Source organism: Tamandua tetradactyla, chromosome 1 (assembly GCF_023851605.1).
Source record: "Tamandua tetradactyla isolate mTamTet1 chromosome 1, mTamTet1.pri, whole genome shotgun sequence".
Classification (NCBI taxonomy): Eukaryota; Metazoa; Chordata; class Mammalia; order Pilosa; family Myrmecophagidae; genus Tamandua; species Tamandua tetradactyla.
This window is the reverse complement of record NC_135327.1, coordinates 115,055,163-115,080,347: the sequence shown is the minus strand read 5'-3', so window position 1 is coordinate 115,080,347 and position 25,185 is coordinate 115,055,163. Positions and strand designations below refer to the sequence as shown.

General features: G+C 34.8%; 1 non-coding gene across 1 annotated transcript; it reads right to left on the bottom strand.

Annotated features, from left to right (window-relative positions):
• Positions 1 to 915: 915 nt before the first annotated feature.
• LOC143653877 (U2 spliceosomal RNA) lies at positions 916 to 1,106 on the bottom strand. Its single transcript, XR_013161585.1, has one exon. It is a non-coding gene; the product is annotated as a U2 spliceosomal RNA (small nuclear RNA).
• Between the last annotated feature and the right edge of the window lie 24,079 nt (positions 1,107 to 25,185).

Sequence of the window (25,185 nt, the reverse complement as noted above, 5' to 3'; positions counted from 1 at the left end):
CAAAGCCCTTACTTTAACAGCAGACACCCTGCAAGATTGATATTTTAGTTTGCATTGCAAATCTGCTACTCACACAATGAGACTCTGTGTCTGATTTTCAGAGATCTCAAGTCTGTAAGCACAGGAAATAAGATTTTCTTTCAAGACAAACATGGAAACTTTCACCCCTACCAAAACAAAAACAAAAACAAAAAAACTGTTGTGTGTTGTGAACAAAATTTCCTATGATACTCATACCACATATCTTCCTCTTAAAGTAACCAAAAGATATATAGAAATACATATATATAGGGAGACACGTATTTAAAAAACTAGTAAGAATTAGTCCTGGATTATAAGAGTTTGATGTTCATAAAGTAAAGATGGTGATAAAGAATGTTTGGTTATGAAGCTGAAGGAGAATAATATTCATGTGGGTATACCTGGGCTCAAAAGTGACAAAGTGATGATCCTAGGCACAGAATCTATCTCGGAAATAGTTTTATGGCACCCAGTCTGTTTGAGAAAGCACAATTATATATCACACTATTAAGAAAATTTTTCTTGACTTTGGGGGCAAACAAGGGAAAAATATCGATGATGAAAAAAGTAGTGGACTTTCTTGGCTGCAGATGAAAAGAAATTTATCCTTTTGTCTATTCTATTATTCTAAGACTAACACTAACAAAATCTTGTCTGAATGCCCATATCTCCTTCCTGTCTACATTCCTTTCTTTACAATTTTTATGAAAAGGATACAGTGCAACTTTTATAAAGGCTTATATTAAAACGTAAGCCAGGTGCGCCTCATGCAAGTCCCATTCTCTAGAATCAGCCCATTTTGACATTTTCTATTGCTAGGATGTCTGAAGGTTGTTTCCATGCTGCCTTACACACTTTATTTTTTTGATCTTTTATACGTTTATACACACCCCAGGGGGGTGCACAGTTCCTGGAGGTACTGCAATACCAGGTCGATGAGTGGAGTGGACAGAGCAAGCTCCTATTCCACCTCCCAGCTCCAAAAATCCATTTACTATATTGTCCTCAGATAGAGGACGTATCAGATATTAAACTGATAAGAACAGATATTACACTTGAACTTAGCCAAAAGGCCGAGAAGCGATGCCTACACACTTAAAAAAAAAAAAAAAAAACGAAATGATCTAATTATAAAAATATTACATGAATTATAGAACCTTTAGAAAATACAGGAAATTAAAAATAAGAAAATGAAAATATCATCTTATCACAGAAAGATATTATAAACATGGAGGTGCATTTCTTCATCCAAATCTTAATATGAGTGAATATATATTTTATGCCCGAATCTAATACACATACACTACTCACACACACACACAGTTATGTTGTTATGCCTTGTTCACTTGATGTTTAAACATAAATGTGTTTACATTTTTAAATTAGTATTTATGTTTCTATAAAATTATTTATATTTACATTTTATAATACTACATGTCCAATTTCTTCCATTTAACATAATGTTTTATGTTTTCAAGTGTTGTTTTTTAAATTAGAGAGATTGTGGGTTTTAAAAAAGCCATATAAAAATGCAATGTTCCCATATATCTGCATAATATTCAACCAAGTCAATAGAGTAACATTAATTTAATTATTCATATTTCCTCTCCACTGTGTATGTTAAATAGTTACTGATTATTTTCATTTCATTATCCTTTTTTAGAATCCTCAGAGAAGTTTTCAAGTTGGTCTTTCCTATCAATGATTCAATTTTGTAGTGTCAATTCTATTCTTTCCTTGTCTAATATGAATTTTAAAACTGTAATTGAATTTTATTTACTTTAGAGTCTTATATTAACTTTCCCAGCCCTATCTTCTTGAGATAACTTCTTTGAGTGTCATTTTGTTGTACTTTCATTTCAGATTCTTATTTTCTTCTGTATTTTCTGCTTTATTTCCTCAAAGTAATTCTTCTTAAAACCTGTTAAAACATTAAGTGATTTTATAAATGTTATTATGCTTCTTCTAGTAAGCAACTTTCAAACAAATCTTTCCCCTTTGTATTTTCCTAAAATGTTTTCCACAGTACCTTCACTGCTGTTTTCATTTTTTAATTTATCTATGTTAAAATAGAGATATATACTCAAAGCTCAGGTTGCTTAAGATAATCACATTCCTTTCCCAGTTGGCTCCATTTTCTTCCTCTTGTGTGGCTGTCAAATTACCTTACCACATTGTAGCTCATAAATTAGTTATGCTGCACAGTTCTCAGCCTTTTGTTCAGATTCATCTAGGACTGATCTAGGATGATTCCACTGAATAGAAGTGGGATTATTTCTTCCTTCCATGGCTTGGTTTTATGACACTCTGATCTAATCCAATGCACAGAACACATTGCCCCTATTTTGGAGAATCTCTAAGCCTCTTATTATCTTTTCTGTCCACCAAAATGATTCTCACATAGAGCCTAAAACTCACAGCATGAAAATTCCCACTGACCACCCAACCCTTTCTGCCTATTATTTGGTTGCTATTTCACTTCCTGAATAATTATGGCTAACAATTTTCCAGTGAAGTTTTGATGACTTTTCCTTATCTTCATTGATATTTTAGTGAGTGTGACATTAGAAAGACCTTCTCAGATCTTACTTGTCAGTTGGCATTTTAAACCTGACATCTCCATGAAAGTTTTTTGATAGTGTTCTTTTTGAGACCAAAGCTTCAGAAATTGGTTAGCAGGAGATACAAAATAAAGTGCTAATATTTTTTCATGTTTCTTCAATATTAGAAATCTACAAACTGGGCAATCAACAGAATGATGACTGTGGAACAATAAGGTGATAACCCAGTGGTACAGTTCTTGTTGATTCTCCAGCTCAATCCACTGTTTCTTAAAAATAGCACCACCTAGAACCATGTTCTTCAAGCACATACTATTTGATATTACCTCATCTTTCCTGGAGCTTGCCTCTCCTCCTCACCTTTAGGAAAGGAATTTGAATGCCCTGTGAATTGACCCTGATAAGAAAGCTAGGCTTTCCTGGAGTCTCAGAAGAAACACGTCCTCAATGCAGCTGTTGAAACAGGGAATCTATGGGCTTTTCTGTATTCCCCAAAAGTACACTCCCCCATTACCAGTGTCCACCCAGCTCTGGAGGTTCCATAAGTTAGAGTCCCATTATTCCTCTTTCTCCATCATAGTGGAAAACCTGAGCATGAACACAGGCTCACTTATTGTAGAACTGTATGCACTCTGTGTTTGTATTTATAGTGAAATACAAATCACTGCCTCCTTTCATCTTTTTCGTTTTCTTTGGTGGAACAGATACCACAAGGAAAATTCAAAAAGAGAAGTTGTCAATACCTAAACCCACTTTACTTACAGTGGTCTATAGCTACTATAACCACACGCTTAGCTTTCCATTACAAAGATCTTCCTCTTTCCACTTTATATTAGAATGAGAGTCGATTACAGTCACACAAATCCCACTAGTACTTGGGAATTCAACAATGATGTATACATGACTCTAAACTTTTAATTCCTCTGTCTTACACTTGAACTCCCTTCATTTTGCTTCTGAGACATGGCAAATAATTTTTATACATGGCTTTCTAGAGGAATGTATAAAATTGTGTTATGAAAATGAATGAATAAATAAATAAATAAATATTGTGCTGTGGTTATTTTACTTAAATACTTTTCTTTCCTACTAGACTGCATTTCTCAAAAGCAAGAAATGCCTTTTTCTTCTTTATTTTTGGAGAGCCTTGCATATAATGTTAATTGTATTGTAAGTATCAGTCTTAATTTCATAGGCTTCCATAGCAAAGTACAAACTGGATGACTTAAACCAATGTAAATTTATTACTTTACAGTTTTGAAGACTGGGTGATTGGAATCAAGGTGTCAGAAGTGTCATGTTCCCCCTAAATTCTATAGGAAAGATTTTATTTCATGCTGTCTCTGTGTGCCTTGTGCTCCCCTTCTTATAAAGTGCCAGTCATAGTGGATTAAGGTGCCATTATCTTCACCTTAACTAGTGGCATCTTCAAAGACTCTGTTTCCAAATAAGATTACATACACAAGAGGAGGTCTGGGATTCAAACATTTTTGTTTGTTTGTTTTAGGGGGACACAATGCAAATGATAGCAGTAATCATTAAATATTTAGAGAATAAATGAAAGAATAAATTTCCACATTGCAGCTGATTAAACTGAAAGTTGCCCAAACCCATTCAGATATAATGAATAAATTGAAATGTGTCTATTTTGATTTTATTTAGACCTACTGTATTGTCATTCGCAGTATATTGGGTATCTCCCATGTATGGGGTGTTGTCTTATACAAGTTGAAATTCCATGATTTTTTTAATTATAGAAGTAGGTTTTATAGAAAAACCATGTAAAAAATACAGAGTTCAGGGCAGTGCAACAGTGGCTCAGTGGCAGAATTCCTGCCTGCCATGCTGGAGACCCGGGTTTGATTCCTGGTGCCTGCCCACTGCCCATGCAAAAAAAACAACAAAAACCCCCACAGAGCGTGCATATACCCCCAATTTTTGAAACTTTGCATGGATTTGGGAAATTTTTGGCCATTATCTCCTCAATATTCTTGCTGTCCCTTTCCCCTTCTTTTCTCCTTCTATTACCCTCACGACGAGTCTGTTTGTGCACTTTGTATTGTCACTCAAATCCCTGAGACTCAATTCAATTTTTCTATTATTTTCTCTACCTGTCCTTCTAAGTGTATGATTTCAATTGTCCTCCATTCTAGTTTGCTGTTTCTTTCTTCTGCCAGTTCAAATCTGCTGTTGCATGCCTCTAGTATATTTTTAATCACTATTATTGTGCCTTTCATCCCCATAATTTCTGTTTGTAACTTTTTATACTTTCAATTTCTTTATGCTCACAAAGTGTGTTATTGGTGTCCTTTAGCTCTAGGCCTCTGTTTTCCTTCATCTCCTTAAATTGATTTATGTTTGTTTGAACTTCTTTGATGAGTTATTCCAAATTCTGCAACTCCTCTGAAGTTTTCATTTCTTCCCTTGTAGGAACCATATCTTCCTGTTTCTTAGTATGGCTTGTAAATTTTGGCTGAAGTCTAAACATCTGATTATCTTGATGGGTTAACTCTGAAGGTCAATTTCTCTTTCTTTTGTAGACTTTCATCAATATATTAAAGTAATCAGCAGAAAATTGATTAGTTGTGGATGTAGAATTCTGAAAGAGCAGATAAATGCCCCTCTTAAAAGGACAGCATGTCCAGGTAGCAATATTATGGCACCAAATAAGACACACTTTATAAAACACAGGAACAGTTCCTTGTTAGAGCTCCTTTGACAAAACACATCTATCACTATATATACAAATGATGAATCAGTTAATTCAGAAAGAAAGGTTGGGTAGAGATTGCTTTAAGGAAGGAAGCAAAGCTGATACTCTAGTAAAAAGGCATTAATTTGATCCTTGATTTCCTCATTAAAGAGACTCTAGAAAATTTAAAGAGCTAATCGAACAATAAACCAATATTTAGGAGGGCAAAACTGAAATGCATTTTGAAGACATGGCTATATATAACACCAAAAATACCCTTTTTTGTCTCTCAGTTCAGAAAGTCCTAGGATCGTCTCTGGAAATAAAGTCACTCGGATAGTAAAGTGTCTAATAAATGATAAATAGGTACTTGAATAGGAATAAGTGTCTTTGTCCAAGGTATGACACTCTAGCAATCACTTAAAGACAGGTCAGCAAACCATTGCATATTTGCATATTTATAAGAGGTCACAAATATATCAGTTCTTTCAAATATTTGAGACCCAACCTTACTATTTTAAGTAGTAAAGACAGATGCACAAACTTATGAATATAAATTGGCTTTGATATGCTAAATGCTACAAAGAATTACAAGTTTCAGAAAATAGTGCCAAATATTATTTTCACGATTCTGTATTCTCTCAAGGCATTTAATAATGATTGATTATAAGACAGTCAGCATAATGAGAAAGATAATGTCATTGACACTTTTCACACAAGTTATAACAAATAGTCATAATGTATTTCTTCAAATAAAATACCTGTGATTATTTTTAGTAAATGATCTCCAGTAAAAAGCAGAAATCAGTATTTCTCTTTGAACACTTAAGTTATATCTGTAAATAGTCATAGTTTTGATTACCAATTTTAGAATAAAATACATTGGGATATACTCTACTCCACTAGAGAGAGAGCATAAATCAGAGACAAAATTAGTTTAAAAATTAGACTTAGGCATTTTTTACTTTTGTTTTAGTCTTCCAAAGGTGCCAGAATGCAACATACCAGAGATGGATTGGCTTTTAATAAAAGGGGATTTATTTAGTTAAAAATGTATAGTTCTTCAGAGGAAAGGCAGCTAACTTTCAACTGAGGTTCTTTCTTACACAGAAAGGCACAGGATGAGCTCTGCTGGCCTTCTCTCCAGGCCTCTAGGTTCCAACAATGTTCCCCAGGGTGATTCCTTTCTGCATCTCTAAAGGCCTGGGCGGCACTGTGAGTTCTGAGATGAGGTATGCTGAGCTGCTTGGCCTGTGTTACATTGAGCTCTCTCATTTAAGCATCCAGCCAATTAAATCAAACAGTATTCATTGCAACAGGCATGCCTCCTATGGACTGCAGATGTAATCAGCAACAGATGAGGTTCACATGCAATTGACTCATGTCCACAGCAATAGAACTAGGCACCTTCACCTGTCCAAGTTGACAACTTAACTACCACAACTTTCAACCAGATTTTCTTTCTATGATCACTTTTTCCTTCATGTAGTTATCCCTGATCTGGAATTCCAAGATGGTTTGATGGTGGACAGGACCTATCAAAATCTAAGCAGGAGGGCTCCTCTGCATTTCTTCTCAGAGAAGAAGGCAGCATTAAAGAGACAGTGAATACTGAAGCTTCAAACCTAGAAAAGGAGAATTTCACATTTTTTAACTAGTTGACTCAGTTTTTTGGAATACCTTTAGAGAGTATGTGTGTGTTTAAAAGAAGGAATATGATTATAATGACTGAAAGCATATCTCAGCGAAAGCCTTACCAAGATTTTTGCTTCTGATTTCATAGAAGTATTTTAAACATTAAAAAATAGTGGATTCATGATCAAAGGAGAATAGCATCCTTCTGTAACATAGTTGAGATACAGAAGACTTTGATTTCCAATCCAGAAATGCATAGGAACCCCAAAGCAATGGAGGTGCAGGATGTGGAGAAAATTGTTATTCAGGGGGCAGGTTCTTTATTTCCTTGTATAATAATGCATTCCAAAATAGGATAAACTCTTTCAGGAATGCACAAACAGAAAGAAAATTTGTAAAAATTATGTTTCTTAGGTAAGAATATACCAAGTAGAAAATATCTTGACAATTGTTCCTTAACACTCAGAATTTAATAGTTTTAGGCCCCGGACAATCATAAACTTGAGTACTAATAATTTATATGAGTTTTATGAGTCTGTATACTCTGTTATTCATGGTAAAAACTTACTTTAGCTAACTGCTGTGCCTCATGATATTTAAGCTACCTATGAATTAACTAGCATTTTCTTAAAGAAGCAAAAAGAGCTTATATTAAGACAGCAGTATATTAGCAATGTATATTTGAAATCAATATCGTTGCAAATTTATGTTGAGTTAATTTCAACAAATATTTTTTATGAAAGAGTATTTGTAAGAAGACTGAAGTCGATAGGATGCTAATATGCTGTAATTTGAAGTGTTTGCTTAGCTAACATTTGGAGAATTTCAACACATTATAGAAGAGATACTGGGTTACAAAAAGATTAGAAGCAGCTAGTCGTGCCACCTGAGGTCCTCACATCCTAAACGAAACATTTCAAATGAATCTTCTGATGGGGCTGATGGTGATTTTTTTTTTTAATTATTGGACAACTGCAATTTCCTGTAGAATGCTTAAAGTTACAAACCAAGTCTATATCCTGGGTCAAGATGAGGTTGAATTACGAGCACGAATGCAGAATAAAAATCTCCCTAAACATTAAACATGTATCATATGCATAATGGATTGATTTACCATGTCAGAAGCTTGTGATAAGGTTAAAACCTTCCTTTATTAAAATTTTTGGTCCCAGACAGTGCGACGGTGGCTCAGCAGGTAGAACTCTCACCTGCCATGCTGGAGACCCAGGTTCGCTTCCCAGTGCCTGCCCATGCAAACAAACAAACAAACAAAACCCTGGATCCCTTTGAACCCACTAGCATTTGTTGAGCATTTCAGAAGTGCATAATATCTTTTGGAAGCTTTGACATGAAAAAGTCTGAATAAATATAAAATGTCCCGGGAAAAATTTAATATTCATCACTTGGCTTAAGAGGAAAGTAGGTTTAAACCTTGGTGCTGTCGCCTCCAGCTGTTTGAACTACAGAGGCACTTCATTCATTTAATCAAGAGTTGCTCCATTTCTAAAGTGAAAATGATAATAAATGAATTCCTGTCTTGTAATGTTGTTGTTTTTATGAGGAGTAAATAAATATAAATGTGTAATATAGTAATTTAGTTTAGTAGTTTTATTTTATTATTAGCACTTAAAAAATCCACTATAATGAAAATCAAATGCTATTTAAAGTGTGATTCAGGGACCAGGAGCATCAACACCGCCTGAGCCCTACTTCAGACCTGATGCAGAATCTCTGTGCAGAACAAAATGAATACTGCACACAAAGAACTCAGTTAATACCTGTTTAAACAGTCATTTACTATTATGCTTTATTTCAAGCTATCTTTTCTGATGTTTACTATTAGGAAACACCTTATGATGAGCCATAAGGTGTTCTTTTCGGTTTCTTACAGAAAAAGGCAATGATAAGGAACAAAATTATATTTTATATGTAAAGTCGAATCATACTTTAAATAGCACTGCTTTTTCATTTAGTATATTTTAAGCGCTGATAATAATAAAATACTATGACTATACCCTACTACATATTGATATTTATTTACTCTTTATAATAATAACAACACTACAAGGCAATGTAAAATTATATTTTACATTGAAATTCCCTTTGGAATGAGAATTATTGTGCCTACATCCTAAGGCAGCTGTGAATGTATTGTATAATACATGTAAAACATTTAGCAAAATTCTTGGCATTTATTGCATGTGCACTAAAAAAAAAAAAAATAACAGCTCTGATCATTGTTTAGGAGGTCTTTTTACCCTGAATTAAAAAATAATTTTCATTGGAAACATGAATATAGAGAACCTTAATGAAAGAATTTCATTTTGCAAGGAAGAAATAGAGTATTGACTTTCTTTGCTGTTGCTCTTTTGGTCTGATTACCCTTTTTCAAGTTAACATTAAACAAGGATTGAGATACAGAAAACCTCTTCAGCATATTAAATGACACAACAGACTGAATTTTATTTAAACTCTTTTATTGAATTCTAAGAGTAGAATAAATATAAAGAACAATAATCAGCCTAAACAAGCTACTACTGAGCTTTCCTCAACTCAGAGATTTTGCACACAACATGTATGAAGATGGAATCTTTACAGAGGAAAGTCTCTAAGGGAGTTTAATGCAGTAATAATCATGAAAATAAAGAATAAGTTACCTTTTCTATAAACATCTGATTCTCTCAACTAATAATTATGTCTATAATGAAACACACAGTCATTAGCAAAGTGAAGACTTAGAATGTGCTTGTTTTCTTTTGGTCATCACTAAATTGTAGATATAATGCATTTGATGATTTTCCAGTGAAATGGGAAACAGAATACTGTGCACTTTATACCTGGAGCAATAAAAATGCTGAGACGTTTTGCGTAGGTTAAAAGAAAATGTCTCCTAGGAAATATACTTTTAAAAGCTTCAAAGAATGTTAAAGATTTTCAAATAAGCTATAAATGGACTTCTGCAGTCCACGCTGTACTTCAATAAGATGAGAATGGTTGTCATGTCAAATCTCCACAGGCTGTTTTGCTCATATTTTCCTGGTTAAGAAATTCCACTCAAGCAGAATGAAACCTAACCTTTAATATTACATTCTGTAGAACAGGCTCCAGTGACATGTAAGAGGATCTTATCACTGGATCTCAATGGATTTGGTTTTAAACAGCTTCTTTCCTGCAAGAAGATATCAGATGGGAGTTCTCTTCAAGAGAGAGAGCCCATTTCCCCTTCATAGTACAGCCTGAAAAATGAAAAATTGTTCAAAACAGTCACAAAACAGATGAGAATATCAGCATCACATCACAAAATGACTCATGCACTATGCAAGGCCAAAAATCTGTATTGATCTATGGACAAAAAGAATATATATATATGAATGATATCTCACTCTGTATAAGGTTGAAGCAAGCAAGCTACAAAACTCTAAAGTCACCAAAAGTGAATAAATCTAGTGTAAATGCAATTGAAAAAATATATAAATAAATGCCCCAGTTGAAAATTCAATGGGTTGCACAATACAAAGAATTTTAATATGAAATAGAACTAATTCTGACCTTGAACATAATGAAGTATATTTGAATTAGTAATTTGTTTGATTAATTTATTAATATGATTTCTATTTATTAGCTAGTCTTTTTTGTTTCTATTTAATTTCCCCTGGAAACCAAGGCAGAAGTTGTTAAATACTAGAGAAAAATAAAATTTCCCTTTTGGCCAGAAGACAAGAGATGTAAATTTGATGTTAAAACTAAATTTTAGGATATAGTTTAAAAATTATTAACTCTTTAAAGCAGTAGCCCTGCTAAAAATGTAAAATTTGAACCCAATTAGTTTGGCTTTTATATATTAATTATAAAATATTGTATTTTAAGACTTAGATTTTATTGTCTTGAGATATCATGTAAAAATGGCTAATTTAAAAGGATATTTGGGCATAAGTAGCTCTCTTTTGAGGAAGACCATTTCTCCATAGCCGAATAGCATGGGGATTTTTATAAGTGACCTGCTATTTCAATGCCTGTAGACTTTCAAAGCAAGGTTATATTTTCTGTCTAATATACTTTGGTTCCTGAATGTTGTGTTTTCAATACTGACTGCATGAATAGGACACCGTGAAAACTTTTTAAAAATTGTTTAACAAATACTTATATAATTCGCATTAAGCACCTTGGAAATATTAGCCCTCATAACAACTCCATGAAGTAGCTGTTTTGTTTATCCCCATTTTACATTAAAGGAACAGAAGCATCAATAGCCAAGTAACCTGCCAAAGTTTACAAAGTCAGGAAGCTGGTTCCTTAAATCAGGCAATCTGATTCCAGGGCAAGTACTTTTAGCTGCCACTTTGATGTGGCCATAGGCAAGAATTTGTTCAATAAAATAAAATTTTCTTGAAGGACAAAGTTTAATTAAATGAGATCAAATTTGGGGATTTTCAGAAATATTGGAAGGATGACACTTTTTTACAAATTATCATATTTGTGCAAAGCCCAAATCATCAGAAGCCTCAGGGGGTGAGGGGCGGTGAGCCAAAGTGGTTGTAACAGTATAAATCCAACTTATAGAAAGAGAAAATAGAAATTCCATCAGTAAAGAAACAAGAATACTCTCCACAAGGAGAATAAATCCCAGTTCTCAGGGGTTTCAATTCACGACTTGTGATGGACACAATATGAATTTTTTAAAGTAAAAATCTATGTGTAGTTAGAGCTAGACTGTAATATAAAATCCTAAAGAAAATGAATTTTCCTCTTGAACATTCCTTTCAAGGACTGGTAACTGATCGGATTGGTTACTGGCAAGGCTTCAAATGGTTATGTGTTGCAAAAGAGGCTTGTCACACTGACAAATCTGAGAAAAGTTTTCATTAAACACTGTTATTTGAGGAAAGGGGCATTTCATATTTATTATTTAGCTTTTGTGAATCCTCTAAATAGAAATGAAAAGTTTAGTCAAGCACTAGGGAAAAACTAGAAAAGGGCTGTTGGACTCAAATATTCACTGGGCAGACAGTGAATTGAGCGAAACAAGTGAAATGGGGACCAGAACAAGTTGTTTAGGTGTCATGGTTACTTTTCAGTTATGAGTGCTTGCTGTCATTCATAAATGTGATTCCAGGCTGCCAGATCTTCCTATTTTCAAGAAAAGTCAAACAGCCCAATTTGAACCAGAAATCCTCCCCCCGAAAAAAAGTGGTCATTATGGGTTAGTTTATAAATTCATGGAAAGTAAGATAAAGCAATCTTTTATTGGATATTCAGTATGTACATATAATTAAGGGCAGATAAAGGAAGGAAATCTAGGACAAAAAGCATCATTGAAGAGATAAGTATAAGGACTAAATAGTAAATGGTATCACCAAGGGCCTGGAAAAAAGAATACTTCCAAGTAGGAGTACGCTGACATGCTAAAGTAATAGTGAGATCAAGCAGGTCAACATCAAAAATGTCAAATCATTGGATCTGAAAATTAGCAAGTTCTCACAAGGGCATAGATCCAGTAGAGAAAGAAGACAGCAGCCAGATTGTAAAACCCAATTCTTTTTTTTTTAATTTTTATTATAAACAATGAACAGACATACTAACATTCTTGACATAACATTTTGGACAATGTTACAGTCAATGGCTTACAATATTATCACATAGTGTGTATTCAACACCATGATTATTTTTTTGAACATTTGCATCTCTCCAGCAAGAGGAAGAAAAAATAAAAAACTCATATATGCCATACCCTGTACCACTCCTTTTCATTGACCACTGTATTTCAGTCTACTCAACTTATTTTAACCTTTGTTCCGCCTACTATTTGCTTATTTTTATCCATATTTTTTACTCATCTGTCCATAGCATAGATAAAAGGAGCATCAGACACAAGATTTTCACAAACACACAGTTACATTGCAAAAGCTATATCATATACAATCATCTTCAAGAAGTCTGGTTACTGGAACACAGCTCTACAGTATCAGGCACATCCCCGCAGCCACTCTAGTACACCATAAACTGAAATGGGGATAATTATGCAATGTGTAAGGATAACCTCCAGGATAACTTCTCAACTCTGTTTGAAATCTCTCAGTCACTGACACTTTATTTTGTCTCATTTATCTTTTCCTTCTTTTAGTTGAGAAGGTTTTCTCAATCACTTGATGCTGAGTCCCAGCTCACTCTAGGATTTCTGTTCCACATTGCCAGGAAGGTTTACACCCCTAGGAGTCATGTCCCACAAAAGAGAGGGGGAGGACAGTGAGTGCATTTGCTGTGTTTGCTGAGAGAGAGAGGATACATCTGAGCAACAAAAAGGTTCTCTGGGGGTGTGTCTTAGGCCTAATTTTAAGTAGGTTTAGGCTAGCCTTTGTAGGGTTAAGTTTCCTAGGAACAAACCCCAAGATTGAGGGCTTGGCCTATTGATTTGGTTGTCCCCACTGCTTGAGAGAATATCAGGAATTCTCCAAGAGGGGAAGTTGAATTTTTCCCCTTTCTCACCGTTCCCCCAAGGGGACTTTGCAAATACTTCTTTATTCACTGCTCAAATCACTCTGGGATTTATTGGGGCATCATACTAACTTGGACAATCCTACAAAATCTCATGTCTTATTCAAAGTTCCATGTAGTTATGGTGTTCAATTAAACTGTCTATATAATTTAAATTAGGAAATGCACTAGTCAAAAGGTAAATTCTGTACCAAATTAACATTTCTTAGTTTAGTCTCACACAGAAGTTGAAGTTTTAAAATATGAATGACCCCACCTATTTTCAACACCCTGCAATATAGACATTCCTTTGTTCTACCTCATGCAAAAACATTTTTTAATTTGTACATTTAGTCACTATCATTGCACACTCTAGGCATTCCTAGATTATATCATTTCCATCTGTACCATCTATTTTTCTTTCTGGTTTCATATGTACCCCCAGCCCTCCTCCCTCTATCATTCTCACATTCAGCTTCATTCAATGTACTTATATTATTGTGCTACAACCAGGTAGTATTGTGCCATCCATTTCTGAATTTTTACAATCAGTCCTGTTGCACAATCTGTATCCCTTCAGTTCCAATTATCCAATCTCTACTCCATTTCTATAACCTCTGTTCTTAACTAAAATTCTCCAAGTTCACTCATTAATGTTAGTTCATATCAGTGAGACCATATACTATTTGTCCTTTTGTTTCTGGCTAATCTCACTCAGCATAATGTCCTCCTGATCCATCTACTTTGTTACATGTTTCATGATTTTATTCTGTTTTACAGCTGCATAATATTCCATTGTATGTATATACCACAGTTTGAAACCCAATTCTTAAACTCAGGTTCTACAAACAACATGAAATTGTATGCAAGGAGAACTCACAGGAGAAAATGGTGTACTAATTTGAGAAGAAATATCCTATGCTTATAAGTATTGTGGAGAGAGCTGCTCTAGTTTGCTAGCTGCTGGAATGCAACACACCAGAGATGGATTGGCTTTTAATAAAAGGGGATTTATTTAGTTAAAAATGTATAGTTCTTAAGAGAAAAGGCAGCTAAATTTCATCTGAGGTTCTTTCTTACATGGGAAGGCAAAGGGTGATCTCTGCTGGCCTTCTCTCTAGGCCTCTGGGTTCCAACAATTTTCCCTGGGGTGATTCCTTTCTGCATCTCCAAAGGCCTGGGCTGAGCTATGAGTGCTGAGACAAGTTATGCTGAGCTGCTTGGCCTGTGCTATGCTGAGCTATCTCATTTAAGCTTCCAGCCAATTAAATTAAACATCATTCATTGCAGCAGGCATGTCTCCTAGCTGACTGAAGATGTAATCAGCAACAGATGAGGTTCACTGTCATTGGCTCATGCCCACAGCAATAGAACTAGGCACCTTCACCTGACCAAGTTGACACCCAAACCTAACTATCACAGAAGCCAAAGGGAAGGAAGAGACTGGCAATAAAAGAGAGGTGTTAATTAATGGAGAAATTATCTCAGAAGATAGGAGAGAGGAAATTTGCATCACAGACAGTGTGTTGGCTTTGGAAAAGAACAGCAGCACCAGAGAAGGCAGTAAAACTGACTAACTCCACATGCTGATTTTCTTTCTTTCTCTATTGCTAACACCTTGAGAGCAGGGGCCATGTCCCATCTTATTCACTCAGTCTTCTCAAGTGGGAAGTACAAAGGGAGGTTCAAGACTGAATGTTGGAAATGAATACTTGGATTTGGTTATGTTTGCTTTTAAAGTTTGCAACTGATGCTTCAAGTAAGAACTGCAAAGATAAGGCTTTAAGTAAGTTGAAGTTTCTCTCCAATTATTTTCTTACACAATTTCATACAGTCAGTCCTTTCCTAGGGTCTGACTATCAATTTGCCTTCTCAGGATAAGAAATTTTTCAGGTCAATAGTAACCCAAGCCGCAGAACAAATGCCTTCCATAATGTTTTAGGCTGCAAGGAAGAAGAAATGGCAGGGATATGGGTGGATGTGACATATCAGCTCTCAAAGCTCTGCCCTATTACTGTATAAAGAAATGCTCATGCGAACACTTCTATTTATTTTTATTTTTTCCCTTGTGTTTATTGGCCTTATCCCCATTTTTGGCACTAATTCATGTTTGAAGAAAGATTATATTAAAAAATTTTGAAGGTTCAGATGAGATTAGAAATCATAACTATGTAGTAATGTTAATCAGGATGGTTTTTTAGTTGTCTGTCAATACCAAGAGGCCTGACATCAGATTTAGGACTTAGCAACAAGAAAAAAAGTATTAGGAGTGTTGGTGAAAATGTGATTGTAATAGTTGACTAACTATTCAGAGCAGTCTAATGGATTTAGAAAATATGAAACTGTCAAAGAATATTATAGTCCAAAGAAATTGAAGAACATGCTTAATAGGTGACATTGACAGAAAGGATATTTCTTTTAGACAGTAAATTCAGTAAATAATATCATAAATATATTAGGTCCAGGCACTGTACCAAAGACCATAAATACCTTGAATTCTCATGGAATCCTATTAATAGTCTAAATCAATGGATAGTATTTGATTTTTTGGTTTGGAAACTCAGACTTAAAGAATTTAAATAATTTGCGAAATAGTACATTATAATAAAATATCAGAAGACTAAACATTAAGCATCTCTGAATCCATATTATTAAACTCTTAATCACTGTGATACTATCTCCTGAATTAAAATGTTTGTGGTTGATAAAAGCTGGGCAGGTAAGGGGGTTGTTAAAGCAGAGTGTAGGTATCATCATTGTAGGTGAAGAAATCCAGGTTAGAATGTTCATGCTGAGTATGAGTGGTAACCCAGATTATGGAAAATGATATGACAAAAGGATAATGGTGAGTTAAATGTCTAATGTTAAACGATAAATTGTTAAGGATAGATAAAAAGACAGTAAAATAACAAGAAAGAAAGAGAGAGAGAGAATGGGAGGGAGGAAGGAAGGAAAGAAGGAAGGACTTCAAAGAAGAAAGTTTGTGGAATAAAGATACTGAAACAATGGAAAGGTGGAGTTGTAAACCAGCTTCAATTTTAAGGTTTAATTTCATTTGTTAAGGCATAAATTAATACGCCTATATTGCAAAGACCTCTAATGTCATGTACTAGTTATCTATTGCTGTGTAACTAGCTACCACAAACTTTGTAGCTTAAAACAACACATGTCTATTATCTCACAATTTCTGTGGGTCAGGAATCCAAAAGTTTGACTTGTAAAGGACCCACTCCCAACATCAAGTGGCTGTTGGCAGGATTCAGCTTCTTACTGGTTTTTAGACTGAGGATCTCATTTATTTGTTGGCTGACAGCTGGAAGCTGACCTCAGTTTCTTGCCATGTAGTTTTCCCCATAGAGTAGCTCACAATGTGGCAGCTTGCTCATCAAAGCCAGTAAAAAAAGAGTTGTCTGGCAATATAGAAGTCTGAAACTTATATAATATTTTCATGGATGTGACATCTTATCACATTTTCTATACTATACTTGTTAGAACCAAATCACAGCCCCAGTTCACCAAAAAGAAGGGAACCCCACAGGGTGTGAATGCTGGAAGTGAGAGCTGTTGAGATTATGTTAGAATCTATCAACCATATATTTCTAATATCAATCCCTTATTTTGGATGATCTGCATTTCTGCTAACAAAGTGATGAAAAGAGAGTAGTGGGCAGGCCATGGGGGCTCAGTAGGCAGAGTTCTCACCAGCCATGCCAGAGACCCAGGTTTGATTCCTGGTGTCTGTCCATGCAAAAATAAATAAATAAACAAACAAACAAATAAATAAATAAACGAGAGTAGAAGAACACTCCATAAGCAAAAAAAGGGAAGTTCACAAAATATGAACACCTGATCAGTTAGTAATTGATGCTTGCCCTGTAATCCTATGCATTTCTAGAATTGAGGGCTATTCTCTCAGGGAAATCATATTTCATGCTAATTTGACTTTTGGTTTGCCTTGTAATTTATTTCCTACTTTATTATTGATAAACTGTTTCATTCTTCATTTTACTATGAGAAATTTTACTCCCAGATCAGAATCCTGCCAGTTCCTTGGGAAATCATAGTTCCCATTGCTTATTTCATCAAAAATTACAACATTGGCTATAAGGATTAGTCTCAAAAAAGAAATTATCGAACAAGTGTTCATCATGTCAGAATGCCTTGGATAAAGCACACATATTATGTTGTAGTGGAAAAAATACCGCACGGCATGAGATACGAATTCTAGTAGTACAATATTTAAGATACCATGGGTTAAAAGAAGTAAAGGTTTTAATACTTGACAGTATGTAAGTTCTCACATTCTTCTAATTTCTGCTAGAGGAGAATATGCTATGAAGCTACTGAAGTTTAAGCTCCATTTGGGTAGGCCCATTTCAAGGCTCTGCATGCTCTACTTTAGGGACATGGGGAGCTCAGAGCTCTGTCTCAGCCTGGATGTCATCCTCTCCACCCTGACAATGATATTGGGACTGCTAGCTGTACCTCCTCATCCAGTCAGCTACTAACAACAATCTGTCTCTAATTTGGGATCAGCAAGCAACTTTGATCCCAAAGAGAAGAATCTGAAGGAGACGGGCCACTAGACGAAGATTTCATGTGAGATGGCCTCTGAGAATCAACCCTGTGAATGCAAGGATGGAGTTGGCAAGGGGAATGGGCCAGTAAGTCTCAACCCCTGAACAACTGACAGCAGAACAAGTTATAAATGTGGCATTACCAAAAAATACTGTTATGAGAATGAAAGGATCTTTTTAAACTATCAATAATTTTTAATCAATCTTGCTAGACTGTTAACTTTCTAGTCTCTCTATAGAAACTATTCCAAAATTGCTGCATATGAAAAGGCAAAGAGTATGTAGCCAAAAGTTGCAAGTAGGTTGAATAGCTGATTAGTACAATTAATAGCAATATACTGTTTTACTGAAAGTTGTAATCTGATATTGCCAGTTTTAATATTTTAAATTTTTTGTGTTTTATTTCTCAATCAAAATAAATATTTATTCTCATATCTTATTTTCTATTTGAAAATTTGTAAAGAGAACCTTGAGGCAGTAATAGCTTCTGGCCCTACAGAAACTGCATTTGCTTCTGAAAACTATCTGCCATCAGCATTATTATTACATTTGTCTGACTTTACATGTGTTGTGAATGTGTATATATATATTTGCATAACATCTGGACCACTCATTCCTAGTAAAATAATTTTAAGATTCTGCTTCTTCTCTCCTCCAATTGTACTATCATTCTATGTCGCTTTTGAGTGAATATGCCCCCTACCCTCCCACAGCATCTCCTTGCTGGATCACATATCTGATGCTTACTATAAGCCTATTAATTCACAGAGATTTTCAAGATAATGCCTCCTCCTGATCCTCATTTTTTAAACCCAAAGGCGAAGGAAGAAAAATTGGCTTGTCATCCTAGTTCAGGAAAAATTAAGAGGTTCTTTTCTTTTCCCATCCGGATGTAGAGAAAGCCTCCATAATCCCACAGGCATGAATTGCAAATGTAATCATCAATATGAAAAAGGTTAAAAGGCTCCTGAAGTGTTGGGCTATGCTGCTTTGGCAAACAAAAGCCCTGTTGTTTGGAGAGCAGAAAGTGACTTCAGGGTTTCTCTATAATGGTGGTGAGCAGAGAAGCATTCTTAAATCCTGTGTCAACCTAACATCAGCATGCAGCCAAAAAAATGCAAAATATGATGGACGTTGCCTTCAAAGATGAGAAAATGGTAAAATGCCCCTTCACATTTTCACTTCATATTGTGTGTCTCTTGATTCTGGCGGCCACTTCTAGCCAGGCTCACAGAGACTTAATTGATATCTAGGGTGTGGATAGAACATAAGGTCTCCCTCAGTAAAATATGTTGTTTATTGTGCTCAAGAGAAACACCTTTGTAATTCATTAGGCACTTCTGAGAATAGAAGCCATTAAGTTAGTCACAAAAGAGGACTCACATAGCCAAATGAGTTTGTTTTAACTATATGCTTTTCTCCTCCTCCCAAGTTTGAGAACTGAAATTTCAAAAATACCTGAGAACACAAATAACATAACAGAAAAAGGGGTACATTTAGGGCTAGGTTAAAAAATAAGTGAATAAGCAAAATAAAATGAATAATGTAATTTTCAGTTTAATTCTGATTTCACTCTGATTTGGAAAGGATATACCTTCCTTCAGTATTTCAAAATCTAAGTCTAATTTCTCCAGTCTGGAGAATTACTTGGATTGAGCCTTACATATAAGGACACTTGAGTAAATGCTGCATTTCTGGGTTCTCAATCTGTTTGTAAGGTCTATTTGCATTTCTGTAGGGTATGGTAGATATTTAAAATTATCACTCTCACTGAAAATCCCTGAAAAGTGTTGGCATATTTCCCCTAGATTTAAGGTTTTATTTTCAGTTTTCACTTAGAGTTAGATGTGATCATTTTCTTATATAAGAACAAAATGAGAAAATATTTGGAAAGGTAAGACAGACGGTGAATAGTAAAAGGCCAGTTTATCTTGCATTTTACCTGAAATCTTTAAAGTTCATATGACTACCACTCTGGAGATGATATAATAAGTAATAACTGGACAACAAACAGTGGCTCACTCATCTGCAGAACACATTGGAGACTTGCATACTGGGAGTTCAATCCAGGAATGGGCAAGTCACTTACCTACACGATAACTGCAACACCATCTTAAAATGAGGTCAATATTGCTAAAAACTGTGAGCTAAGTCTGTTAACTTTGTTTTCAAAAGTGTCTGTGAGGAACTTCTAGAAAAGCAAATTGTAGCTACCACACCAATAAGTATGTTTACGGTTTTAAAAACGTTCTTATAGCTTCATTGTATATGAGCAGCTTGGAAAGAGGTGTGGAGATGCCTCTTGAAACAGTGAAGCTTCTCAGAAATAGGGAGCTTGTTTGACAAGCTACCTCCATTGATTAAATCATCAATAGACTACATCACAGATAAATGTCACATAGGCAAAATGTTTTAGAGATGCTTTAATCACTGGCTTATGGGAGATATGCAGTACAGCCTCGCAATATGTAGTTACTGAATTATGTGCCAAAATGGATGTGGAAAACTAATTATACCTAGATAAAACGGAAAAGTAAAATGTATACCTGGGTATTTTGCAGGGTTAAGCAATATTGAGGAGGACAACAGAAAAACAGACACACAGATTAAGTTATTACTTGGGAGTTTTAAGTGTCATTTTGTTCACTTCAATGAAGGTAAGGCATCAGCAAATCAAACATTTCAACATAGGACTCTTATAATTTGAAATGGGAGATGAGTGCTAGTGTAGACCAGCTGCATCTGCTTCCCAGATATTCTATAAATTTGCTATCCTATGTCAGCAACAGAGACTATCTTAGATAAATTATAGCATGTCACAATGAAGAAAATGCATAAATTACATCTTTATTATAATTATGACAGTATCCTAATATTTGTTTTAGATATGTTATTAATAATTTCAATGTTATTTACAAATAATTGTTTCAGGTCATCTTCTCATATGTAAAATTATTTGGAATAGTGAGTTACAAAGAATTCTACATAAAAAACTGGTAAGCCTACTTTTATAAAATAAGGTTAAGTTTTTAGCTTACGTATATATATTTATTTATATTTATTTTAAATCTTTTTTATTATATTTACTAGTCTTTGATATGATTGCACATATTCTGTCCTTATAATGCAATTGTATATTGTGTAAGAATCCATAAATAACCCATGTCTGTAGAATTTGTTTTCTTCAAAAGAAGATAGGAAAACATTACATGATTGGGAAAAATTCCTTAGCACAGTAAGCAAATACTACATAAACTATGCACTTTTAAATATCTAATCTGTGACATCAGTTAGTACAACTAATATTTCTGATTTTTTTAATTTGTGGTTAGAATGATATGATAATATCGTCTCAGTTTTAATCTGATACTATTAATGACTATACAAAATTTGGTCTAGGTGGAAATTCATATATTGCACTTGAAGTTCTGTTCAATGTACATGCTAAAATACGGGGGATGGACAAATATTATACATGATTGCTAAGTTCAAGGTAATTAATTTATAACCTCAGATGTATATATATGAAGAAAAGAGCTACAAGGCTGTTTGTGCCTAGTTATAAAATTTTAAGGGTTTACAGTGTTAGGAAAGAGAAATAATATGACTGGACTACTGGGGACATTTTATATTGAGAAGATTGAATTAAGGGTGAGAAAATAAAACATGTAAAACTCATACTGAGGGAACATCTTAGGGAGATCAAATTGCAGAACATGATAAGAAGATGTGGCATCACAAAGTGTATTCGGAGGGCAAGACAAAGAACAAAGGGGCCAGACTAATGGGGTCAAGTTGGCCATGACTGGAAGAGCAGGACTTTAAGTTCTAGATTATAAACTCTTGAAACCACCATCTTTTAAGATGCCCCCATGAAATATGATCACCTCAGAAATAAAGTAGGTTATTTTCTGAATAAAGTATCCCTCAGCCAAAACAAATGGAATAATTCTATATATTTTGGCCTCCTAAATGCTCTGAGAATTCATAGAGTAAAATGTATATTCAGCTTTGTTTAAGTCAGTGTTCTCCAAGTTATCTGACCACTGAAATCCATCTTCCTTTTTCTTTTTATCTTATCACACAGTGCCTTATGTGAAGGTAGCTGTTGGCAGGGTGGAGACATCGGTTTTAGAGCAGTAGGATGATGTGTTAAAATCAATGACTTCGGAACCATCATTTTATGATCATGATATATGGGAAGAACGGAGGAAAGCTGGAGATGGAAAGACCAGAGTCAGAGGGACCAGAGGGAAAACTAGCCAGCTTATCAATTTATTGTACCTAGTACAGTGGCAGTGAGAATAGATAGGAGCATTAAAACTCAGAATAAAAAGTCTCTGATAGTAAATTAAATATAGAAGTATGAGCACAAGGCAACGTTAAAGATAATTTAGCAAAGCAATATATCAAAATTCACCCCTTTACATCCTGATGTATGCTATAAGGCCTCTAAAACAGGAGTACCACATCCATCCTGGAAACTCTATTTCAATGTTTTAACAACTCACCTGCCAGGAAATTGTCTCTGACTGTTAATCTTACTCATTCCAGCTTTATTTCACCCCTTTTGTGATGGTCTTCCAGAATTTTTCAAGTGGATTGGGGTCCTATGGAATTTCTTGTTAATCTAATTTCTCCTGACATGCAAAGTGTGAGATGATTTAAACCTTTTCTAAAATGATTGGAACAAAGGCCTTAATTAATATTAACAGGATGGCTTGCATGTATTTTGCACAAGTGGCTTTCAAGTGATTCTAGGTATACTAAATTGGAATCAAAAAGAATATATTGAGAACCATATGTACAAGATTTACTTTAAAATACTCCCGGCAGCTTTAAAACCTTATATTTTGTGTCAATAAATTATTATAACTCAGAGATGTGTGACCATATTTTATATGGATATCAAAATGTGATATAAAGGATATAGGTTTAGGAGTCATTTGGCTGCCCAGGATTTAAATCCTGCTTGTCTCACTTATTAGTGATATGGTTAGGCAAGTTATTTCAAGGATTTGGGCTTTTACTTTTTAAATCCCCGTATCATAGGGGTGATTATATTCTCCTCAGAGACTATGAAATATGTTTATACACATGAAATGCTTAGTATTGTGGCAAACATCGGTATACTTGAGTCTTCTGTCCCCTCTCACTTCAAACTTTGAACCTTTTATTAACTGAATTTTTAAAGTGCCTCTAAATCCTTTGCCATTAATTTTTACTTAAATCACTTTGCTACCTTTCATCTTTGCCCATTTTATGATAGTGATTCTTTCATTTTGTAGCACTTTTTTCTTTACCTACACCTAAAGATGAGGGTTTTATGGATTTATCATTCTCATCCTCTTTATCACTGTCACTCTTGCCAAGGTAAAGAAGCATTGTTATTTCCAGAAGAGATTCAGTTTGAAAGAAAGCCTAGGCCTAGTCTTTCACTGAAGAAGGCTATTTTAAGTGGAATGTGTGTGTTTGGGGATGCAAATTTGGATCCGAAGTCTGACAGACAAGACAAACATGTACATTTTTTAACAGACATTTTCCTGGGAACGTGAATATAAGTATATAGCCAGGACATGCCTGACTAATTCTTGTCTTTGCTAGGAGGTAAATGGCTGGAATTCCTGACACATCTCATGGGCTGCATTGACCTTCATATCACTTTTTAGCCTGTGGACACCCAGTCCATGCAACTACTCTCCATGTACCTGGGGATCCAGCACCACTGCTCTGTTGGCCATGCCATAGCTTTCCACTGGAGATTCTAGCCTGGGTTTCTCTTGTGCAAAGAGCACAGGTGATGAGCCCTAACATTGCTTCATTAGAAAATCTCCCCTCCTCTCAACTTTCTTACTGTAGCAGGGCACTGGCCTTTTTCTTCTTTACCTTCTATTCATACCATGTAAGAAATACCTCTTTAACAAATAAACTTCTTATCCCCGGCCTGCCAGGCTCAACCACAACTTGAGTCAGGTTTGCTCTATTTGATTCATTTATTCATTCAACGGCAGTTATTAAGCAGCTATTATATGCCAGTTTTGTTGTAAGACAAACATAGACAAACACACTAGGATGGAAGTTTCAGGGGACAGAACTTTTTGTTTTCTCATAGTATCGCCACAGCCCAAAACAAAACCGTGTGCTTAGGAGGCCTCAGTAAATATTTATTGAGTAAAATAAAGATTTAATAAAATATAGAGAATAGTAAGTATAATGAAGAAAAATAAGCAGGGTTAGGAAATTAATGTAAAAGTTAGCAGGCAATGGTGACGCAGTGGCAGAGTTCTTGCCTGCCATGCCAGAGACCCGGGTTCGATTCCTGATGCCTGCCCATGTGAAAAAAAAAAGCAAAAACAAACAAACCAACAAAAGTTAGCATAAGTTATTATTTTGACTTTTTTCTACTCCTCATGAACAATCTGCCTCACCAAAAGTGTGGTCCATCTGTTTCCCCTCCAGCCTGACAGCATTCACTATTGTCCCACATCACATCCCTTTGGAATAGCTCCCTTTATACTGGCTTCTTCCCTCTGAAACCAGTCTTTTTAAGACAATTATCATCTCCACAACTTAAGTTTGCAGACTTGTCTTGAATTTTTTTTATTCTTTGAAGTGTTTGCTCATTTTTAATTGGCACTTACTGTTTCACTTTGAAAACACTTTCAGAAATACAAGATCAGACTATTTTATTCTTTAGTAGCTTCCAAAGAAAAGTAAACTACAAAAGCCTGAGATGACAGAGGTTTTACTGTCCAGAAGAAAGTTAGACAATAAGAGTAATATAGTAAAATTTATATAAAATTAAATTTATTGATTTTTAAGAAATTGTATTTGGACATTTTCTTAATTTTGTGCTTCAGAATGCTTTATTATGAAATGATATTCATCTCAGAAACTAATTCATTTTTCTGGCTATATGCTTAACAACAAAATAAGGTTAATAATCCTATAGCAATATCTAAATTTGAAGAGGTTAAGAATATTCCTGGTCCATAAATGCAACATCCTATAATTATTCAATGACAATCCAGGTGTAGAGAAGAGGAATAACTATATACTCACATATATACACATTTATGACCTCCTTTTAAACAGCAATAAGCCTATATTTACTATTTGAATTCCAAATACTCAACACTTGGACACAACACTTGCTCAATACATGCTTCATTACTGAATAACCAACTCTAGACGATCATTCCCAGTAAACATAAAGAATGAATACAGC